Source organism: Rana temporaria, chromosome 4 (genome assembly GCF_905171775.1).
Source record: "Rana temporaria chromosome 4, aRanTem1.1, whole genome shotgun sequence".
Lineage (NCBI taxonomy): Eukaryota > Metazoa > Chordata > Amphibia > Anura > Ranidae > Rana > Rana temporaria.
In genome coordinates, this window is record NC_053492.1 from 362,313,969 (window position 1) to 362,338,163 (window position 24,195).

Sequence of the window (24,195 nt, forward strand, 5' to 3'; positions counted from 1 at the left end):
GACCATCGCTGGAGTTAAAAAAAAAATGAATGACTTGAGGAGCGTGTCCCGGAACAAGCTGGCAACGCTGCATGCCCATACCAGGGGCACTGGAGGAGGGGGACCCTGCCCAGTCAGGATGAGTGAGGAGGAATGGGCAGTGGCCCAGTGTTTCCACCCACAGCAGGTGGTGGGCCTGCCTGGCTTTGACAATGATCCTCTTATGAGGACAGGTAATTTTTTCGAATTTCTATCTGGTGATTAGCATGTGTGGGTGGGGGAAGGGAAGATGTGCCAAGTGTGTGGATCCAACAACCTGTGATTGTTTTGTGTCCTCCCCAGATGGCCAGGAGGTTGCAGCCCCATCATCCCAGGAGGTGGCAGCCCCATCAGCCCAGGAGGTGGCAGCCCCATCAGCCCAGGAGGTGGCAGCCCCATCAGGTCAGGAGGTTGCTGGCCCATCAGGTCAGGAGGTTGCTGGCCCATCAGGGCAGGAGGTTGCTGGCCCATCAGGGCAGGCTGCTGCACCACCCCCAAGACAGGCTGATGCAGAGTCCCAAGAAGGGCAGGATTCGCCATGGGAGGGGAGTGCCCACAACTCCCCTAATTTGGATGTTGAGTGGGAGGAGGATGAGGGGGAGGAAGATGACAATATTGTGATTGGGCAGGAAATAATGATGGGCCAAGATATGACCTTTGAGTCATCCCCTGAGGGAACCCCACAGGCGCCCAGCAGTCAGGCCACCATCATGGGTCGCCCCTTTCAACCCTCCTCCAACATGCAGCAGCACCCATGGCTCACTCCAACTCCTCCTCCAAGGCCACAAGCCTCAGGGGCAAGTAGGAGGCCGACCCCGGAAAACAGGGGGGGTTGGTGCGTCTGCCGGTCAGTCTGTTGAGGGACAATGTCCGGCAGACCCGCAGTCTCTCTGCAATCCAAAAAACAATGACCAAGGTGGAGCGCAGCCTGGGTGCAATGAGGGAGTCACTGGGTGACGTGGCCACCAACTCCGTGGGGGTCATCACCTGTTTGTGGGACCTGAGGAACGCCACAACAGGTGTGGCCCAGGAGGTGACTGCCCTCACCCAGGCTGTGCAGGCCAATACTCGGGCTGTGCAGGCCAATACGGCTGACATTACTTCCTGTCTGACAAGGATAGCCATTGCCTTGGAGGGAAGGCCAGCAGGAGGACAGACACCAGGGGAGGCTCCTTCTTCCCCTGCACAGACCCCCCCCCTGAAAATACTCCCTCCCCTGCACAGACCCCCCCCCTGAAAATACTCCCTCCCCTGCACAGACCCCCCCCCCCTGAAAATAGTCCCTCCCCTGCACAGACCCCCCCCGTGAAGATCCCCCCAGTCGGCCGTGGCCGTCCCCGTGGCCGTGCCCGTGGGCAGCCCAGAAGGAGCACTCGGCAACGTCCTTAATTTGCAGGGGTACTTTTGATTTTTTTTTTTTATTTTTTTGCTACTGTACTTATGATTTGGTTTATGTGTGTGAATGATGTGTGAATGTGGGGGGGTGGCATTCCTGAAATCATAAGGGTGTCACCCTCAGTTTTGGTCGAGTATGGATCCCCAGGACCAGGGAGAAGTCATCCTAGTTTCCTGAATGGTGTATGAATGCACAGTGACATAATTGGAGCCGTGGCGGGGCGTTACTGCTCCCAAGTACCAAAGGGGGGGGGTACTTGGATCTAATCCAATTCGATGTGCATGTGATGTGTCTGTGCTAGGGACCACAGTGACGTGCATTCATGCATTCTCATTGTGAGATAATTAATGTGCGTTTTGTAACAAAAAAAAAACATTCTCATTGGCATATAAGTAATGTGCATTTTATGTGCAAAGAAAATATTTAAAGGTCACATAATCTCTGTGATTTATTCTGGGCAAAGCACAAACAAAAAGATAATTAGGGTCCATTTACTGGGCAAAGATGCCTTATTGCCTGGCCCTCAGCAGACTGGGTAGAGGGGTTTGGGGGGGGGGGGATTGCCTGGGTGGGGGGTTAGGTCAGGACATATCTCCACATGCAGGCCCCTTCTCAAAGCAAAATTGTGGAGGATGCAACATGCCCCAATAATTTGGCAGACAAAGTCTGGGGAATACAAGAGTGTACCCCCAGTCTTGTCAAGGCATCTAAATCTGGACTTGAGAAGGCCAAAAGTCCGCTCTACTATTGCCCGGGTCTGGATGTGCACCTCATTGAATTTCCGTTCTCCGGGTGTTTGGGGGTTCCTAAAGGGGGTCATCAGGTGGGGTCCCAACGCATATCCTGAGTCACCTGTAAGGGAAAAGACAGGAGGATATTAGTCATGCATGTGCCCCTTGTGATGTCTGCATCATGGGGGGGCATACCTGACACCAATGTCACTCACCAATCAGCCAGCTGTCTCCATAAACGTTCATCTCCAAGTCTCTGTAGATCTTGGTCTGCCGTAGGATGTAACTATCGTGGCACGAGCCTGAAAACTTGGCACAAACGTGCCAGATGAGGCCATGTGCATCTACGATAACCTGTACGTTTATCGAATGCCAGCCTTTCCTATTTCTGAACAGGTGTTCAGTATCATGGGGGGGCTGTAGTGCCACATGGGTGCAGTCTATCGCCCCGATGGTCCTTGGAAAGCCAGCAATGTTATAAAAGTCTATCATGGCTTGCACACGCTGGTCCTCCTGGGTGGGCATGACAAACTGGTTGGTCATGCGCCGCAGTATGGCAGGGACCACCTGATGGACACATTTGCTCATTGATGACTGCACCATCCCAGCCACACCTCCAGATGCACGCTGGAATGAGCCACTCGCTAAAAAATGGAGGGTTGCCATCACTTTTTCGAGAGGTGTCAGGGCATGGGAACGTAGGGTTGGGGTGATAAGATCCTTATGAAGAAGTTGGGTGATCTCCAGGATGGCCTCCCTATCAAAACGGTAGTTGCCAATCACCTCATAATCTGGCATTTGCCAAATATCACGCCGTGGACGATAAACTCGCGCCTGTGCCCTCATCCTCCTCCTCTGTGCCCTCCTCCTCCTTTGTGCCTGTAAGGCAGCAAGTGCCGTCACAATCATAGCTGGTCCTGGCATTTTTCCAAAAATAACCTTCACAACTATAGCTCTAAGCTCTAGTCACTACCTACAGCAAACCCTTCCACAGCATGTGTAAAATTAGGGATGGTTTTATAATGTGGAAATTTAGTCAGAAAAAGTAACAGGTGCGCACAGGGCGGAAAATACGGCACACACACTTAATTCTGAGAATCGCCCTAACTCCCTCATTTGCATCTTTGCCTATCAAAAACAGCGGCGAGCCTAGCGTAATTTGCGCCCGGGGATGCGCAGGTGTAACTAATTTAAGTACGGCTGAAAATACGGAAATGTTTGCTTAAGTCGTTTTGACGATCGTGCGCAAATATACGCGCCGTGTAAATTTAGAAAAATGGAGTTAAGTCTGCGTATCTCTTTTGAGAATTTGGCCCATTGTTTTTTCTAGACCATTAAAAATGTAATTTTTTACATCCCGAAAAACAGTCGTGCGTACGCGGCATAACAGTGGTATTTGTTTGCATAGAAGTGGGGCTTTTTTTTTACAAAGCAATCACATGAAGCTCTGCATAAACTTCCCTTGCAAATTGAACAGCTCATTTAGTAAATCAACAACTATACTCCCAGTACAGTGTTCTACCTGTGAAAAGGTGGGCATGTTGCTCCAACCAAACACATGCAGATTTATATAACACTATATATTCAACAAAAATATAAGCACAAATATTGTGCTGCCATTAAAGTCCCACCGTTTGTTTTATTCTGCTTATTCATACTGTAGATCATTGAGGGATATAGGTACCCTCAAAGCCGGTTCACACAGGGGCGACTCGTCAGGCGTCTCAGCCACCTGACAAGTTGCGCTCCGCACTGTTCAATGGAACTGTTCTAATAGGAGTGACTCAAGTCGCTCCGACTTAGAATAAGGTTCTTGCACGACTTTGGGGGCGACTTGCATTGACTTCAATACAGAAGTAATTTTGCAAGTTGCCTCTGAAGTCGTCTTGTAAACACCTTGCTGAGTCGCCCCCAAAGTCGTGCCGTCCCTGTGTGAACCGGGTCTAAGTAAAAGAGGGACATATTATAATTATATATATATACATACAATGTTTCAAAACATTCTGTTGGCTGTAATTAACATTTGCTCTTTTGTTTATTGCAGACTGAAAACCTGCATCTCATGGGACTACTGTTTAATGTAGTCCTAATAATATAGATGGTTTGAGAGAGAAAAGAGAGTGTTGTTTATTGATCAGTAACTGAACTTACTCTTAAATGGTCATTAATGTTTGATTATGGCATTTGTCTTCAAATTAATTGGGCTTGTCATGGAAGAATCTGTAGTCAACACATGAATATTTAATAAATATTTAGGTCCTGTCTTGCAAAGCAAAATCTAATACAGATACAATGTCTTGAAAAAAAAATTATACCCCTTGACATTTTCCACATTTTGTCATGTTTCAGCCAAAAACTTAAATGTATTTTATTGGGATTTTATGTGATAGACCAACACAAAGTGACACATAATTGTGAAGTGGAAGGAAAATGGTAAATTGTTTAAATTTATTTTTTTAAATAAATATATGAAAAGTGTGACATGCATTTGTATTCAGCCCCCCTGAGTCCATACTTTGTAGAACCACCTTTCGCTGCAATTACAGCTGCAAGTCTTTTTGGAGATGTCTCTACCAGCTTTGCACATCTAGAGAGTGACATTTTTACCCATTCTTTTTTGCAAAATAGCTCAAGCTCTGTCAGATTGGATGGACAGTGTCTATGAACAGAAATTTTCAAGTCTTCCCACAGATTCTCATTTGGATTTGGGTCTGGACTATGATTTAGCCATTCTAACACATGAATATGCTTTGATCTAAACCATTTCATTGTAGCTCTGGTTGAATTTTTAGGGTCATTGTCCAGACTCTGAAGCCTCGTACACACGACCGAGTTTCTCGACAAAAACCAGCAAGAAACTTGCTGGGAGATATTTTTTTTCAGAGGAAACCGGTCGTGTGTACATTTTCGTTGAGGAAACTGTCGAGAAACTCGACGAGCCAAAAAGAGAGCATGTTCTCTATTTCCTTGACGGGAATGGAGAAAATTGGCTTGTCGAGTTCCTCGACAGCCTAACAAGGAACTCGACGAGGAAAACGATGTGTTTCGCCCACCGAGTTCCTCGGTCGTGTGTACGAGGCCTAACAGGTTTTCTTGTAAGATTGCCCTGTATTTGGCTCAATCTATCTTCCCATCGACTCTGACCAGCTTCTCTGTCCCTGATGAAGAAAAGTATCCCCACAACATGATGTTGCCACCACCATGTTTCACGGCGGGGATGGTGTGTTCAGGGTGATGTGCCAAGTTAGTTTTCCGCTACACATAGCATTTTGCTTTTAGCCTAAAAAGTTAAATTTTGGTGTCATCTGACCAGAGCACCTTCTTCCACATGTTTGCTGTGTCCCCCACATGGCTTCTCGCAAACTGCAAATGAGACTTCTTATGGCTTTCTTTCAACAATAGCTTTCTTCTTGCCACTCTTCCATAAAGACCAGATTTGTGGAGTACATGACTAATAGTTATCCTGTGGACAGATTCTCTCACCTAAATTGTGGATCTTTGCAGCTCCTCCAGAGTTACCATGGGCCTCTTTGGTGCTTATCTGAGTAATGCTCCTTGCCTGACCTGTCAGTTTCGGTGGATGGCCATGTCTTGGTAAGTTTGCAGTTGTGCCATACTCTATTCCATTTTCGGATGACGGATTGAACAGTGCTCCGTAAGATGTTCAAAGCTTGCCCTTCTTTAAACAACTTTATCCCTGATCTGTCTGGTGTGTTCCCTGGCCTTCATGATGCGGTTTATTCACTAAGATTCTCTAACATGTATATATGTGGATTCTGGATGTTGAGACTATTACCACCAGTCATAATTATAACTATAGAGCGCAAGTACAGGTTAAGAATAGATGATAGCTAAGGCAGCACTGGTAAAGTAAAATTCATGTTTTATGATATGCTGAAATTTGTGCATTCATATGTCTCACAGAAGGACATAAATCTGACAAATCACATAAGAAGTTCTGATTTACATTTCATTTCAAATCTTCAAATACCGTACAAAGTTATTAATATTTATTAAAAGTGTTGTGAAACCTAAGCTTAAAATTTTAGCCATATTTTTAAATAGGATTTTCTAAACTAAAATAATGAAAGTGAAGGGAGCTGTTCTAAGCTCCCCGAGCCCATGGGAATGATTGCAGAGGGAAGTTTCCAGGCCCCCCTCCTTGCTTCTTATCCCACACACCTGCGGATTAATGGGAAGAGTACAGTACCAGGAGGGCGGTGTTAACCCCTCCCCCTCACACCTGTAAGGTAATGACATTAGTTCAGGTGAGCTAGGGACCAATAGGGGACAGGCTTTAGGTCACAAGGGACAGGAGAACATTCTGGAAGGAAGGAAGGTTATTTAAAGCAGGAGCAGCAAGCTGTGGTGACCAGATTCTCAGGTATCCACCTATCCTTTGAACTCCCTCTCCCCCCTCCCTGTCGCGGCCTAAAATATTACGTGGTACCCCTGTCGGTTTTGTGAATAGACGATGGGGTTGGTTTGGTACAATAAAAATAAAGAGTTAATATCCAACCTGAGTCGTGGTGACTAGGTTGAGGACTGTTGGTGGTTTAAGTTATGAGTGTTGTGTTGATTCGTTACATCACAATGGTTATCTGATGAATAAAGATTGATGAAGAATAAAATTAAATAATACCAGTAATAAAGGCCTGCGGCCAAGTTTAACTGGCTCCAGGTTTCTGAGTCATTATTTATGTAGGTAACATTCTGCATACAGTCCCATGCATCTTTCAGTTTATTGCTTTTGCAAGAAATCTGCTCTTCAAATAGACATGTGAAAACAGGCTAATATCATTAAGCAATGATACTAAATGATCCCACAAAAAGGCCTATCTATTATATTGTATTTACACTGCCTTGAAAAAGTATTCATACCCCTTGGTCACTGGTGGTCAGTGAAAAAAAATGCTCCTCACTTTGATGGTCAGTGGGAAGAATGCCTTCCTAGCAATTTTCTAAAAAAGAACATAGGTAATCCTGAGAGTCAGAAATCCAGGAGTCAAGGAATCCCTAGCAACTTGCAGTCTAAAACTAGAGCACCCTTATGGGGACAGCACTTTGCTTTGGGCACTTTGCTGGGGTACTTTCCTTTAGTGATTCAGCTTCTAAGTGATTCTTTACATAAGTGATATACATTTCAGCAGAGCTTTTTTTCTCAAAAAATAGGTGCAGGAACTCAACCACAACCCCATTCAAATTTCACAAACAGTAGAAGGGTCTTAAAGGGGCATTAAATACCAGGATTGCATTACATACAGAGTGTAGAGTTCAGGGGGTTACACACAGTGTGCAGAGCTGTCACTTGTAAACACAGAAACCAGACTTCTGTGTTTACAAGTGATTGTGGTGAGCAGGCACCAAAAGGTCTGAGCCAGAGGTGGTGGAACTGAGTTCCCCCAATTTCCCCTGAAAAAAAGTCCTGCATTTCAGTGATTGCAAGAATCAAACAAACATAGAAAACTTCTTTGAAAAGCACCAATCGGGCTGAGGTGACCCTGTCTCTCTGTTCAGCTCTCTTTCCACTCTGTAACATGTGCTCTCTACCACTTCTGACAGCTGTGTCCTCTCTCCTTAAACTTTCTTTCCTTCACACCTCTTCTCCACCCCACAGCTTATATATATTACCCTCCCTTCTGCCATTTCCCTATTACTGCACTCACCAACCCCTGCTAATTCTACACCCACGTGCTTAAAAAACCTCCAGGGTGCCAGGGTATGCCCCTTTATATCAATTGCACTCCCATATTACCTCCCTCACCCTTCTGCTTCTTCTAACCTCTGGTGACATATCTCCAAACCCTGGGCCTTCTCAATTTTACTGTGCCTAATACTCCTATCACCTCACACCCTCTGGCAAAAGCCGCAATCTTAGTTCCCATACATATTCTTCCCAAAACCAGCCTCCCCTTCTCCTGCGCCCTCTGGAATGCCTGCTTTGTGTGTAACAATCTCACCTTCTACAACCTCTTCATCACAAATTCCTTTACCCTACTTGCCATTACCAAAGCCTGGCTTTATAAATCCGATACTGCTTCTTCTGCTTCCCTCGCCCATGGTGGCCTTCTCTGGGCTCACTCCCCCTGATCCAGTGGACGGAAGGGGGGGTGGAGTGGGAATCCTTCTAGCCCCACACAATACCTATGAGGTATTTCACCCACTTTTCTGCCTGACTACCCTACTTTCTCTCTTCTGAAATCCCCACATTCCCGGCGACTTCAACATCTCTTTTAATTCTAATACTACTTCTAAACCTCTCAGCAGTGGCAGCCCGTCAATAGGGGGTGCCCGGGCGCGCCCGCTTCTGTAGTCACAAAAAAAAAAAAACGGGCCCTTTAAGAATTTTTTTTTTCCTTAAAATGTCATTTTTACTAACTGCAGCGCCGCCCCCTCTGTCTCTCGCAGATGACATACATTCATGCATTGCATGAATGTATGTTATTGTTGCCAGCTACCGCTGGTCTATTCAGATAGCCGGACCTTGGGCACCGGATACCTGAATAACGGCAGCTGGTTGGCTGTGCGGAAGTGCCTATCAGAGCCAGCGGCTTTCCGAGTACAGCCCTCGTCTCCCGGATGCTTTATTCAGGGAACGTACGGGGTGCATTCCTTGGATAAGACTGACGGCCGTCTCAGCCAATCAGGTTCACCGATTCTGGTTATCGGTAACCTGATTGGCTGAAGCGTATGTAAAAAAAACACACCCCCCTTGTCCCTAGTGGTCTGTCCTGTGCCCTACATGTACTTTTATATAATAAAAACTGTTCTTTCTCCCTGCAAACTGTAGATTGTCCATAGCAACCAAAAGTGTCCCTTTATGTCAAAAATGGTTTTAGATCAGCTAAAAAACAGCGATAATAATTTATAATCACTTGCAGAATTGTGCGATAGCGATTTGTGGGGGAAATTCATCATAAAAAAAAAAAAATAACGACAGCGACAATTTTGCAACTGAGAAAATTTCAGTGATTTTGATTTGATTACATTATTGAATAATTTTTATTAGAATTATATTATTATTTGTTATAATTATTTATAATTATTTATTATATTATAATTTATAATTTTGTTTTAAAAAAAATGTCATACCCGGGATGCCTACAAGACTCTTGTTTGGTCAGATTTAAGTGAGTTATTCCTAAGAATTACAGGCCTACAGTATAAAACGCCAAATTTTCTTGCAAATAATTGTACCGCTTTTGGTACGTAATTCCAGACAGAATCATACCGCCAGGGAGGTTAAAGGGACCTTAACTAAATCTCAGGATCAGATGGACAGAAATGCAAATCAACTGGCTATATAGCTGTTTGCTGTGAGTTCAGTTTTAAAAAAAATCTGTTTTACTACAGTGTGATCTTGCATGATGTATAACAAATTGGCGGAACCCATATAATGCTGCAGCAATTTCCCCCTGAATATATGCTGTTTCAGTAGAATGAGCGTGTCACTTACTGAGTTATTCCACTTACTTGAATATTAGGATTTGGATACAGTGTAATGAGTTTCCTGTCTATCTTCAAATCTCTAAAAATAAAGAATTCTGTGTTCTGTATTAATGCACTATCCCCTGAGGTATCATGTGTAAGAGTCTATTTATATATCTTTTTACAGTAAATATAGATAAAAGGCTATTTATCACTTACATTCATTTAAGACTAAATGGATGGATCAGGAGAGGGAAAAAAAGCAGATCTAATAAAAATATAATACCCATCATCAGACAAAACATAAGAAAAACATAACACACACAAACTGAATGGAAACGTTGAAAGTGGAAACGGAGTGAAAATCACTTCTTTGGTATCAGGCACACAATGGGGTTGATTTACTAAAACTGGAGAGTGAAAAATGTGGTGCAGCTCTGCAGAGAAACCATTATTTGAACAAGTTGCAGGTAGAAGCTGATTGGCTACCATGCACAGCTGCACCACATTTTGCCTTCTCCAGTTTTAGTAAATTAGTCTCAATGTCTCTTATTTGCATCCCTGACATTAATCAAGCACGAACACTGAGTGAAAGAAAATAGTGGTTATGTTGAAAAAATAAGTCTCCCGTGCGACGAGTTGAATGATAGAAACTCCGTAAATAAGGATCATAATCCAAAATGAGTTTAGAATCTAAATTCACTTCATTATAAAATTGTGTTCTAATAATTCAAAACAAGTCTTATTTTATGGAACCTTCTAATATCCAATCATTGCATGTGTTAGCAACACCTTAATGGCATCTAGATAGTAATACAGACCCACAGGTTCAGGGATATAACACAAACAATAGGCATAAATGATTGTAATACGCTTGCATTGTGGGTTCACATGGGTGCACAGCACTTGTGACCCCTGAATATATATATAGCTCACTGTACACTGATGTTCAATGTACACTCTGTGATTCTAGTTTGTTGTGAATCTTGAACATCTACATAATGCTTCTTTTGTGCCTTCAGTTGGATAAAGGGGGCTAAGTGATGGGTGTGTCAATATTGTACCTGACATTAAGAAAAAATAAAATCTAATGTAACTGGGGTGCATTTGTAAAAAATATATAAAGCAATTTGCACAGTGAAAGAAAGTGCAGCTACATTAGTTCTGTGCAACTAGGGCAAAAATTAATATTATTATTTCCTGTGCTTGTTGAACGTTTTTCTTTGATTTATAACAGAAAATACTTAATTTGGCATTAGATGGTGCTAAGTATGATAGGAAATGCATCTAAAAGGAAAGGTTTAAAGGAGGTTGTAATGTAAGCGATGGCAGCGCTGCCCATCGATTTCAATGGCAGGGACAGTTTAGGAGCGGTGTACACACCACCTTGGCACCGTCCCAAAGACTGTTTTTCCCATCCTGTAAGCGCACCGCCCCCAGTGTGAAAGCACTCGGGCTTTCACGCTGGGGAGGCTTTTTGTAGCGCTAAAATGCCTGAAAAGCACCCCAGTTTGAAAGGGGTATTAATGTCGTTTTATCTCTATATGCACATATCATCACCCACAGTAAGGTCCAGCGGCACGGGCAGGCTAGTTGTGTGATCATTGCAGCGGCATACACACACACACGTCATTTAGAAAATTATAACCACAGGGTTTGATTTACAAAAGCTGGAGGATGCAAAATCTGGTGCAGAAACCAATCAGCTCCCAGTTTTCTTAGTTAACGCTTATTTGAACAAGCTGAATTTTGACGTTAATTGGCTACCATATATATCAGACTGCACCACATTTTTCACTCTGATTTTACAAAATCAACCCCACAGTGTTACCATTGCTTTATAGTTATAACAGTAGTCCAAGTAAAGACCCTACTATAGCTCATTTCATTTTATTTTTTTAAATTGTAAGTTAGATTGTATACTGCTGGAAAGTTACAGTTTAACAAACTTGTAGACATTAAGCAATAAATGACTGTATTTTTGGTAAATGGATATATATATATAACCAGTCACATGATTCAATTTAGGCATAACAGCTATAGAATTTCCTTACTCATTTATAATATGGTGTTAGATTTTTTTAAATTTCTATATATAATAATTTCTTACATTATTGCTTATTTCCATTTTACGGAACAACATTTTTTACACCATACTTTGTTAAAGTGAAACAACACTAGATGGCAATGTGCTCAACGGTTCCTTGAAGGCTGAGCAGGTTTGTTGTACCTTTGCTGTATTGAAAATTTCTATTTAAAAGAGAATTACAGGAACATTTCTTCAATTTTAATAACAGGTGACAAAGAATTACACATGCATTTGTCATTTTACAGATTACTGCCACCAAACATGCACCTGCTTTGGAGGTCACAGGCAAGCAGATTTTGGATGTTTTTGGAGGGGGGACACTACAAAATTTGACATTAGATTACATTGAATTAGGATTGTAACTACAGATTATAGAGCCCCATAGCATGAATTTCATGCGGTTCCCTGCTGCCATTCCTAAAGTATGTCTAAAGCAAGGCCAAGTAGCAAGAGAGCTGTCGGCATAGTCATTACATTAGGCAGGCCATATACAATTCGAATTTCGGCCGGCTCAGCAAGAACCTGCAGAGATTCAAACTGTGTATAGTCAGGCTTAAAATACTAAGTTGATCGATCGATCAACTCTGGTACAACCAGCATGTCCCAGATTTACCTGTGATTATCACTAGTGCCTGCTATCCACTATAATGACCGTTTTCTCTGGTGGGGATGGCAGGAGGGATTTCTGCATCAACACTGTGGGGTTGCAGGAAATAAAATTTCTCCATGTATGGCTAGCTTTACTAGGTACAAGGGCTGTAGACAAAAGTTATCGGGAAGAAGGGAGAAGGGAAGCAATGCAGGTAAATCACTTTTACTATAAATTTTCCAGCTAACCACTCTGTCTTCCGTAGCTCACTAGTCTTTTTCAGCATATCAGATCTCAGGACTCGCAAGCAAGTTCTAACAGAGGTGGTGTAGTAGTATGTTCGAAAAAAAAAAAAAGAACACTTTCACACTGGGGTATTTTTCAGTAACCAGCTCTCTGCAGCCTGAAGCACTAAGGGCTCAGCAATCAGAGGTGTTTGTCAGTTCTTGGTCTTAGAGCCGACATTCGAACCAATGCTGCATCCACCTAGGTGAGTATACATATATATATATATATATATATATATATATATATATATATATATATATATATATATATATTTTTATGAATACCATACTTCTAATCAGCTAAAAAAAATAAAAAAACTGTACTGATGAAATAAGCAAATGCAGCCAATCAATAAACGTATAGCAGTCAAATTAATAAAAGCTAATAGCACTCATAATGCTTTGTCTCTCTCTCCTTCCATACAATTCTATTGGCCAATAGGCATGTGTGAGCTATCTATCCACATCACAATCCAAGATAAAGAAAAATATGCATGAATGGTGCTTTATCTCTGGATACCATAGCCAATATAAAGAAATAGAAAGGATCTTCAAAAGCCATTGGCATATTCTATTCTTGGACAAGATACTCAATACGGTCCTTCCAACCAAACCTGGGTTTATATATAGGAAGGCCGTCAGCTTTGGTGATAAAGTCGTGAAAAAGGTACTAGACCCTCCAAAAAAGCCCCCATCAATATGGGATGCAGAAGGCTTTTTTCCTTACAAAAAATGTCTCCCCTGTAAAGAAGCCGATAGGTCAAGAGGCTCCATGTACTCGTTTACGTCCACATCCAATGGTACCCAATTTCAAGTTGGTTCATTCATTACTTGCAACACAACCTACGTTGTGTATATGTTGGAATGTCCTTGCAAACTAATGTATATCGGGCGAACAAAAAGAAAATAAAAAATTAGGATAGCTGAACATGTGGCCAATATTAAATTAGGATACAAGGACCATAATGTATCACTACATTTTAAGTTACATCATGATTGCAACCCGGCCGGCCTCAAGTTCTGGGGGGTCGACCACATTAAACCCTCTTCGAGAGGATCCAATTATGTAAGAGATCTGTCCAAACGTGAAACCGAATGGATATACATGGCCGGGACCCTAGTACCGAAAGGGTTAAACGTCGATCTTGACATAAACTGTTTTATTAGCGATTGCTGATCCTAAGTGTTTTTTAACGATGTTCTTTTATTGGCCATTTTAAAGACTACAAACTACCAGTTTGCCAACTCACAGCCTTATTCCTTACCTATATATATTTTTGATATACTTTTTTGATACATTGTTGCCTCTTTATCGATCATCTTTCAGTCTGCTTTCATGATCTATCCCTGGCCTTATTTATATACATTGTCTCCGTGCCCTCATTCACAATTAGGTCTGGTTTACCGACTCTGTGACATACATCCATCTCCCTCAACAGATCCTGTAATATGTATTCATATATATTTTATATTTCTTATTTTTTATATATACTTTTATATGTTTTTATAAAATATATATTTTTTATATATATTTTTTCTATATTTATATATGATCTTTTTTATATATAGATTTTTTATACAGTTTTCTCTTTTATGCGTTGATCTAGTACTAAGAGGGCTTTTACTCTTTCTCGTTTTATATGTATTTCTGAGTTTTATATTCTTTTTTATATATACTACATCCCTCGTACCTATGTGATGTGCGTTACAGTGCATCTTTAGCTTTTTCGGTCACTGTGACTACGGCGTTTACATACACCTATAAAGTAACTTTCAGACTTGGTTTTTATAAAACCACCATTCTTTGAATACTGTCGCAGTTACACGGATTTTGAAGTGATGTAAATCAATACAGTACTCGCATATCCCTTTCGTAGTATAATGTAAGAGCTTTAAGACAGATAAGTTCACCACACACATCTGCACCAATCGTAAGAGACCTTAAACACGCCCACATTATCCGGGATTGGATGCAATGCAGCATGTGTTTAAAATACAAAAAACACTATCAGTAAATTTTAAACCTTTTCTATATGATTGTTTTTTTACACCATCGCTTGTATGGATCATTTTTTAATGGTCTGTTTACCTTTATAGGACAAGCACATTGATGGTTTGCCACGGTTTATTAACCACATTAAAAGTGCAGTAGGAATATTCGTTTCACATCCTCTTTTAAAACTCCATACAACACGGCTGATGTCTGTCTGCTCGTCCGGTCGGATTTGCACCAATCGTGACCGGGGGGCGGAGAGCTTCTATCCAATAGCCTTTGTTGAGCGAGTATAAAGAGATAGTGATGGCGCTATTTAGCCACGCCCTCTGTCAAAGTCGGAAGTGACGAAACACGTCAGGGCATGGCTACAACGGTGCTACAAGAAAGAAAACTTGCGTTTCACCGGTCTTCACTGCGTTCCACTGACCACCAGCTGCAGCTAGGAACTCCACATCTATCTCACAGCACGCGCGCGGCCCCTGTGGGTAGGAAGACGGCGGTGACAGCGGTGATATCTTTTGTTTTCATGTTTATTCTCAAGGTGCAGTAATACCCTGAGTCTGATCACCTATCACATCACCATTGATCTCTAGGACTGCTATTATTAGAGCTGGATATACACCAACTCACAGCGCTGTTTTTATCTTTTTGAACACCAGTTCACGAATTATATAGATATTTTGGTTTTATTATGTGTGGGGGAAAGCTTAGTTGCAAACTCCAACATCACTTGGAGCTTTACTTGATCAGAACAGCTGGAAATTGGGTAAAGAATAGGATACTAAAAGCTGCTACAGGTACTGTATGTTTAGGCACCATTCACTTCACATCTGCTTTCAGTATTGTTAAAGCAACAGAATGTTTTTAGTGGTCCAATTACACTGCTGCATTTTAAGACTTGCTTTATGATGCGCCAAACTGCATGTTTGTGGCTCGCCATAATAGCGATAGCGTCTGTTCCCATCTCAGAATTGCAGTTCAGCGGAATTTTATGACATGCCTAATAAATATGACATGCCTGTTTTTCTGCTTTTTTGTAAATTGGGAAGCCCATAGAAGGCAATGGTAATGTATCAAAACTCATGTAATATGCATGATGATGGAGGAGGACGGAGGAGCATGTGACGTGGTGGGCGGGCTCTGCTTTTCGAAAGCTTCCAGCGGTGCAAGACGCTAAGCTTAGCTGATTAGCTGAACCATCGGATGAGTCCTCTCTACGGTAGATGCAAGGCTCTGTAAGGCTCCGGTTACCTCGGATGCTCGCTAAAAAAAACGCAACTAATTGCCGTTATTTTTTCTCTGCCATTCTGACCTCTGATTCCCAGTCTCCTCGCCTGCTTCTTGTGTTCCGCTCTGGGCTCTCTGCATCGGACCACATTTAGCTGTGGCTCCCTCCGACTCCAGGATTTGAGATCTCTGCCCCCTGAGCGGGGGGGACCGACCTAAGTGTCAGCTGGACTGTGGAATGTCCTCTATCTCTGGGTGATCTCGGTGGGAGGAGGTGGTGGAGAGATAGAGGGTATAACAGACGGACGGGGTGAAAGACCCCTATCCATCCAGGTGGATCGGAAGCCCGCCTGTTGACCCGCAGTGTCACGGAGCAGTGAGGACTGGATGCTGGGAGGCTGACTGCTCTAAGCCCCACTCCTGATAACATTGTCGGCAAGTAGATATAAACACATATCTTTACGGAGTAGGGGTGTGGAGGAGTAACACCTTGGAAGAGGAGGTGAGAGGAGAGTGTAAACATCCTTTTGGAAGGGGTGAGAGTATGCAGCAACAGGAGAGGAAGGAAAAATATTACTAAAGAAGCCCGGAGGCTCCATAAACAGCGGGTCTGGATGGCCCCAGGTAAGCAACACAAACTCAAATTGTCACTCCCTGTTCCTCCCCTCCCCCTATGGCAGCTAAGGAAAACAGGTAAAGTAGCTGTTGGAATGTCAGCTGGTACACAGACAACAATAGTTAAAGAAATTGAACAAGAGCATGTACCCTCTGGGAAGGACATTATGGCAGCTATTAAACAATGTAGTGAGACACTTACAACTAAAATTGATGCATTGGCTATAGACATTTACATAATAATAATGCTTACACTTATATAGCGCCAATTACACTGTTGCCGATGTGTCTAAGCGCTGATAATGGTTGTCATTATTACCCAACTCAATGGTACTCATTTTACTGACCTCGGAAGGATGAAAGGCTGAGTGGACCCCACCGGGATCGAACCTGAAACCCTTGGGACACAGGCAATCACAGACTGCTGCAAAGGAGCATTAGCCCCCTGCGCTATCTTACCAGCTTATGAGACATGAGCTTGAAAAAGTAAAACAAAAGACTTCAGAAATGAAAGGCCAGGTTTCAAGAGTGGAAGAGATGTTAAAAGCAGATAATAAAGAACTGTATGCGTTAAAGAAACAAATTAATATTCTACAAGATAGGGCAATAGATACGGAAGGACGCCTGAGGAGAAACAACATTAGGATCATAGGCCTGCCCGAGAGAGTGGAAGGAGATAAACCAGTAGAATTTACAGAGAATCTATTATTAAATGTTTTGCACTTTTCGGACATGTCCACAACCTTTGTGGTAGAAAGGGCCCATAGAATTTTTCTTCCGAATACCAAAGCCAGGATCCCACCCCCCCGCGCCCTTTTCTTTTACGCTTATTAAATTACAGGGATCGTGATCGTATATTATCAATGGATCAGATTTTCAATATGAGAATGCTAAACTGTTTTTTTTCACGGACTATTCGCCTGAGATACAGCAACAGCATAGAGCGTACACGGAAGTACGGAAGAGATTACGAGAAAATGAAATTAAATTTAGTCTTCTCTATCCCAGCAAACTGTGGGTTATTGATGGATATCACACACGTTTTTTTAGAGACACCAACTGCGGCTGCAGAATGGTTAGATACTAAGTAGATGGACTGAATTTTATTAATTGTTTTCGTTATATGTACTCTTTTTTTTTTTTACCAGGTGGAATCATAGGGGGAGTGTAAGAAATTAAAGGGAGGGAGGAGAAAGGGGAGAAAATATTTTTTTTTGGGGAGGAGAAGGGGGGTAAGCTAATAATTTATTAAGATGCTATAAGAGACACTAAGAAAGGGGAAAATGTGTGGGAAATGGTAGATAGTAAAGTTAAATCACAATAAGATGTTAAGCTTGAAAGGGGGAGGGGATATATTTTTTTCTTGGGGGGGAGAAAGGGGATGAACTATAAAATTATGAACGCATAAGAGACACCAAGGACACTAAAGAAAAGGGGAAATGTTTTTTATTTATTATTACTAATACACACCTTATTTGCGCCCTTTAGGTAATTTTTTTTTATTCACAAAGAGGTGAGAGAGGGTTTTTTTTTTCTTTTTTTTTTCTCTGCCTTTCTTTCTCTTACTTCCCATATATACATTTTGCCATCAAGATGTGTGTGTGTGGGGGAGGGGCGGAAAGGAAGTCCTCATGTCAAATATAGTAATGATGATAGCACTTTATATCAATAATGAATAATGATAGACTGTTTATATCTGAAAGTTAAATGTTATGTGTAAATTGCTTATTAATAGGGAATTAGCAAAAGTTATAGAATATTGAAGAGCCTGTCACACGATTAGATGAAAGAGAGATTGTTTTTTTGGGGGCGGCAGTAGTTCAATCTGTGGAGGCGCTACAGGCCTTACCATTTTGTGGGTTAAAATATAGGTGCAATCTGACTCTGTCGATGATAACAACAGTAAAAAGCATGGAAGGTCTGTATGGTAAAGGAGGGCAATGTGAAAGTATATCTCCAAATACTCCATTATGGAGAAATCCTGAGCTTACACATTTAGCCTCTATCCAAGACCCAGAAGCATGGGCAAAATATGGAGTCAAAAAAATATTATAAGTAATAGATGGGAGGAAAAATATCCTCACTTGTAGAAATGAGAAAAAACTGGAAGGTGCCTGAGAATTATACTTTCAGACATATGCAGTTGGTACATGCTCTGTTAGCCCAGTTCCCTGAGAGTACCCCACAATAATAGAATCAGGATTAGAGCAAATGGTAAGAAAAAGAAGGTAAAAAAATATGATTTTAATACTATACACCTATCTATTAAAGACAGAATTGTCAGATATGAATAAAGTATGTGAATGCTGGACAAGAGATGTTCCAAAACTAACAGTAGAGAACTAAGGGGAGATATATGGATTTCCATTTCAGATTTTAGTCTCACTCCGAGATAAATTAATTCAATTTAAAATAACACATAGAATTATACACCATATAAATTGTCCAAAATATTCCCACTAAATCCTCAAAATTGTTGGAGATGTGCAGATACTTTGTGAGATTTTATTCATATATTTTGGTTCTGTCCAAAGATAGTGATGTTTTGGAGAGAGTTCCTGAGACTAATCGATATAGTAACGTCAGTTTCACTGGACCAAGAGGCAGAGATCTGTATACTAGGACTAGTAGAAGATAATACGGTTTCTATAGAAAGGAGAACACAGGTGGGCCTGTTGCTCTTTTATGCAAGAAAGGCAATAGTGCTAAATTGGAAGAAATTTGAAGCCCCTTTGTTGGCACACTGGAAAAATCTAGTGAATAGTAATTTACCACTGTATAGGGAGACATACTGTAATAGAGGAAATGGGGAGAAGTATGAAAGAGTATGGGCAAATTGGATAGAGAATGCTATGACGGCTTCAGGGTAGGGGGATACGGAAATGGGTTAAACTACACCACTGGAAGAAAGGGTTAAGGAAGGGTTAAAGCGGGGGTTCACCCCAAAAAAATTTTAACATTACATTCAGCCGAGTTGTCAGAATGACATTAGGCTGTTTTTTTTTTTATTTCATTGCCGTACATACCGTATTTTCACCGCCGCTTCCGGGTATGTAATCTGCGGGACTGGGCGTTCCTAATTGATTGACATCCTTCCGACCGGCGCATACAGCGCGTCACGAGTTGCCGAAAGAAGCCAAACATCGGTGGGTAGGCGCCGTATGGAGCCGACTCGCAGTCCGGCTTCTTTCGGCAACTCGTGACGCGCTATATGCGCCGGTCGAAAGGATGTCAATCAATTAGGAACGCCCAGTCCCGCAGATTACATACCCGGAAGCGGCGGTGAAAATACGGTATGTACGGCAATGAAATAAAAAAAAACAGCCTAATGTCATTCTGACAACTCAGCTGAATGTAATGTTAATTTTTTTTTTTGGGTGAACCCCCGCTTTAAATGTGTAAGTGTTTTATATGTGATTGTGATGATATGATTATTAATAATTTGATTTTATGGAAGCTCCTGAGTGAGTGGTCAAATGTAAGCTGTGATTATGTATATTTGGATATAAAAAATAATAATAAAGAGATTTAAAAAAAAAAAAAATGCATTTTGATGTGTTGGCAACAGGTATTAAATAACATTGGTTAATAGCTCTATCCACTTCAACTCTTTCCACTTAAAATACAAATGTAAAAAAACACATTGGAAACGCGCCTTAATAACACATGTCAACACACAATGGAAATGCACTTTGATTTAAGACAACATACCTGCCTAACCCAAAAAAAAGCCCCTCTACAGACACACACACCTAATTGGGCTCTAAGTGTTCCTGCTATTCAATGCTCTTTACAATTATGAGCAGAGCTGCTGCTCTGCTTCTTGTTTCAAATTAAGGCTAGAAATTGAGATTCTTAAAGAGGTTCAATTAGATGCAGGCACTGTTCAGGTATTCTGACAGCCAGTGGCGCCAGCTATCAGAATACAAATGCTCGGCAGGGGAGATTCATCCATCCTCCCTGCTAGTGTGGATGAAGCAATCAACACGTGTGTGTATAGCCAGCTATACTAAAGTACAAAGTGTGGTAATGTGTATTAAAGTAGCTTTTTAAAGCTTGATCTTGCTAATGCTGAAACACAGTGCTGCTTACTGTATATAGCACAAGCTACTAGAGTAGTTCATTCTGGCATAAAAAAGTTGGTTTGGTCCAAGCTGTCCCAAATTATTTTAGTGACAGGAAACCTGAAATTCTCTTTTAAAGTGTAACTATGGACCAAACCCTAAAATGGCATACTTTTTTTATTTATTTTTTTGCTTTTTATTACCAGTTGATTTCACCAGTAGATCTGATATTTTTTCACTTCCTTTAACAAGTCAAGCTGTTCAGCAAAGGTTTCAGTTACTTACACAGGGGTTCTTCCTGCCCACCCTACATCAGTACTCTGTTTATAGTTGAAGATCTTCTGTTCTCTGTCAATTCCAGCACTCCCAGGAATTTTGGATGTTCTAAAAATAGAAGAGCATCATTCAGAAAGATGGGAGAATGGATTTCCAGGAGAAACTGCTGAGTACCTATGGTCAATGTCAGGGGCGGACTGACCATTGAGTCACTCGGGCACTGCCCGAGGGCCCCATGTCACTAGGGGGCCCCATCAGGGTTGCCAGGCTCAGTAAAACCAGGGACAGTATGTAAAAATCTATGTTTTTTTTACATCTGTCCCTGATATGTCTGAAACTAACATGCTTCTGATGTGAAAATCCCAAGATTTTAGCTCCCCTGCCTCTGTAATGCCTCCTGGCGTGGTGGCCATCTGTAAGCCCAGGGGCCCCATAGTCTTCTATTTCCCAGGAGCCCCATGAGTTGTCAGTTCGCCCCATGGTCAATGTGCATGTTTAACCTGGCAGGTAGCATTCTCACATTTGCAAGCATATGTGGAAGCCGCAATGTCTTGTCAAGACCCCTCTGTAAAGTGCAGTTTCTAACACACAAAAAATGAGAATCTCCATAATGTAAAGCAGAGGATAAATTCAAGTGCTTGTAAAGGCTGAATGTAATGAACACTCAGAGCGGGGCTGGGGAGCGAGCACACACACGTGTGCCCCTGTAGCAAGCTGCTTGCTATGGGAGCACTCAGTAAGGAGGAGGGGCCAGAAGTGCCAGCAGGAGACCCAAGAAGAGGAGGATCAGGGCTGCTTTTTAACATTTTTGTTATTTTTTTAATTAAAAAAAATACATTTAATATCACTTTAAGGGTAGGTATACCTGGAGAGAAAGGGAGTAACCGCTCAAGGTAGAAGATGCAAATGATGAACCTCTTCACCGCATATGAAGCCACGGGTGCTGGCAATGCATATAGTAATGCAAAATGAAAGGGAATGTCTGGACAGCCGCACGCCAAAAATATTGCTTTTTATTTAAAAAAATAGGATCACAGGATACATGCCACAGCAAACAGGATACAAGCTGACGCGTTTCACACTATAACTTAGTGCTTAATCATAGCTCCATACGATTAAGCACTAAGTTATAGTGTGAAATGCGTCAGCTTGTATCCTGTTTGCTGTGGCATGTATCCTGTGATCCTATTTTTTACAATAAAAAGCAATATTTTTGGAGTGCGGCTGTCCAGACATCCCCTTTCATTTTGCATTAGGTATGCCTAGAGCCAGCCTATTCCCCACTAAAGGTTCAGGGATACACTAGAAGCCCAGAAAAGCACAACCAAAGGCAGCTGAAGGTGGTCAATGTGTCCCCACACCAATTAAAGGAAGCAAGCTATAAAAAAAAATCATGAAAAAAGGAGGGGGAGGGGGGAGCAACAGTCCAGCCCCGACTCCAACTTCATCCGGTGACGTCATTTTTGCAGTCCATGCTGGTTAGCATGAGACTTCCTGTTGCAACAGGGTGCCTGTGCCTCCATCCATCCACTAACAATGACCTGGATCCAGCAAGTGGAGCCTGTAAGATAGCGGCATATTCAGGCTGAGTACCCTATTATGAACTCTCTTTACTTATTGTAACAGCCGCTTTCGCTGGCTGTTCTTTTTTCTAAATAGGCACCTTCGGCGCCGTAATGCGTTCCAGCCTGGAACGTAGAAGTGTGCCGCACACGCGCTTTGCTTGAATCAGTGCGTATGCACTGCACCTGCACTACTCCTCTGCTCCCTATAAAAGCATTAACTTGGCTTCCAGGCCTTGTTCTATGAGGCCCCGTACACACGAGAGGATTATCCGCTTGAAACGGTCCTCCGGACCGTTCCCGCGGATAAATCCTCTGGCAGATTTTGATCTGATGGTTGTACTAACCATCAGATCGAAATCTGCGCGGAATCCATCCGCGGTGACGTGTCGCGCCGTCGCCGCGATGATGACGCGGCAACTTGCGCGACGCTGGAAGATAAAGACTTCCACGCATGCGTCGAATCATTACGACGCATGCGAGGGAGAGGAGCGGACGGATTGATCCGGTGAGTCTGTACAGACCACCGGATCAATCCGCTGGACAGGATTCCAGCAGATAGATTTCTTAGCATGCTAAGAATTTTTTATCCGCTGGAAATCCATCGGCCGGAAATATATCCGCGGAAAAATATCCGCTCGGACGTACACACCACCGGATCTATCCGCTGGAACTGATCTGCGGATAAATTCCAGCGGATAGATCCGGTGGTGTGTACGAGGCCTTATTTTCAGCTGTAGCCTGTAAGCTCAGCTACCTTACACATGCAGCTGCCTTTGCTCCCTTTGCCGGAAAAGTGAATACCCTGCGCTGCCTATAGTGCGATAATGGTAGCTGCTAACACAGCTTATTCAAAAAAGCAAAAGTGACAAAAAGATATATAAGTGTAGCGCTTATAGTGATATGTTAAATATCAAAATACCATAATATATGTAATAAAAATTACACAAAAATAAATAAATATAAAACGTAAATGAACAATATGTGCAACCCTTTAGGAAAAGGGAAATGCCAATAAATGAATGATGTAATATACTTGATGTAATATCCAGTGAAAAACAAAGTCCGACAAAACTTAGTGTTCAAAATAATTGATAATGTTGAAGTTCATTTTTTCCACATATCATTCGAGTGAGTGAGTAAAAATGAAAAAGATGCGTGACTTCTAAAGCGATAAAATCCCACCACCGATAAAAGTGCAGGCTTACCAGAACTTATTGACCACTAGTGGCGTATGCCAAGAGAGGTCAATCAAGGCTTGTTATGACGGATGTCAGAAAACGATCCTTGGCCGGGAATTGTAGACCCAATTGGATGATGTATCCGTGGATGGAATAGGTCCCCAGGGACAGACTGGAAACTGTACTGGTGTAGGACTCTCAAAACCAATTGGTTCAGTGAAGTAATGGTGCATAAGAGGGAGAAAAGAGAGGTGGCTACATAGCGTAACTCCGTATGATAAAAAATTGCGTGTTTATTCACAGCTGACAAACTTACATTTGGCTGATGTAAAGATATCTTGCATGCAAAAATGGGGCGACAGTGGAGTCCTCCCACTCCACTGTCGCCCCATTTTTGCATGCAAGATATCTTTACATCAGCCAAATGTAAGTTTGTCAGCTGTGAATAAACACGCAATTTTTTATCATACGGAGTTACGCTATGTAGCCACCTCTCTTTTCTCCCTCTTATGCACCATTACTTCACTGAACCAATTGGTTTTGAGAGTCCTACACCAGTACAGTTTCCAGTCTGTCCCTGGGGACCTATTCCATCCACGGATACATCATCCAATTGGGTCTACAATTCCCGGCCAAGGATCGTTTTCTGACATCCGTCATAACAAGCCTTGATTGACCTCTCTTGGCATACGCCACTAGTGGTCAATAAGTTCTGGTAAGCCTGCACTTTTATCGG

The 24,195-nt window shown here is 42.2% G+C and overlaps 1 protein-coding gene across 3 annotated transcripts in view; it reads right to left on the minus strand.

The window, feature by feature from the left end:
* RGS17 (regulator of G protein signaling 17) overlaps positions 1 to 24,195 on the minus strand; it is a 140,115-nt gene that overhangs the window by 59,472 nt on the left and 56,448 nt on the right. Inside the window, exon 1 of one of the 3 annotated variants that reach the window (XM_040350891.1) lies at positions 20,726 to 20,812. The exons of the other annotated variants lie outside the window; for them this stretch is intronic. The gene's annotated coding sequence lies outside the window, so the exon portion shown is untranslated. Of the gene's footprint in view, positions 1 to 20,725; positions 20,813 to 24,195 lie in introns of those variants that run through there. 3 annotated transcript variants of the gene reach the window in all.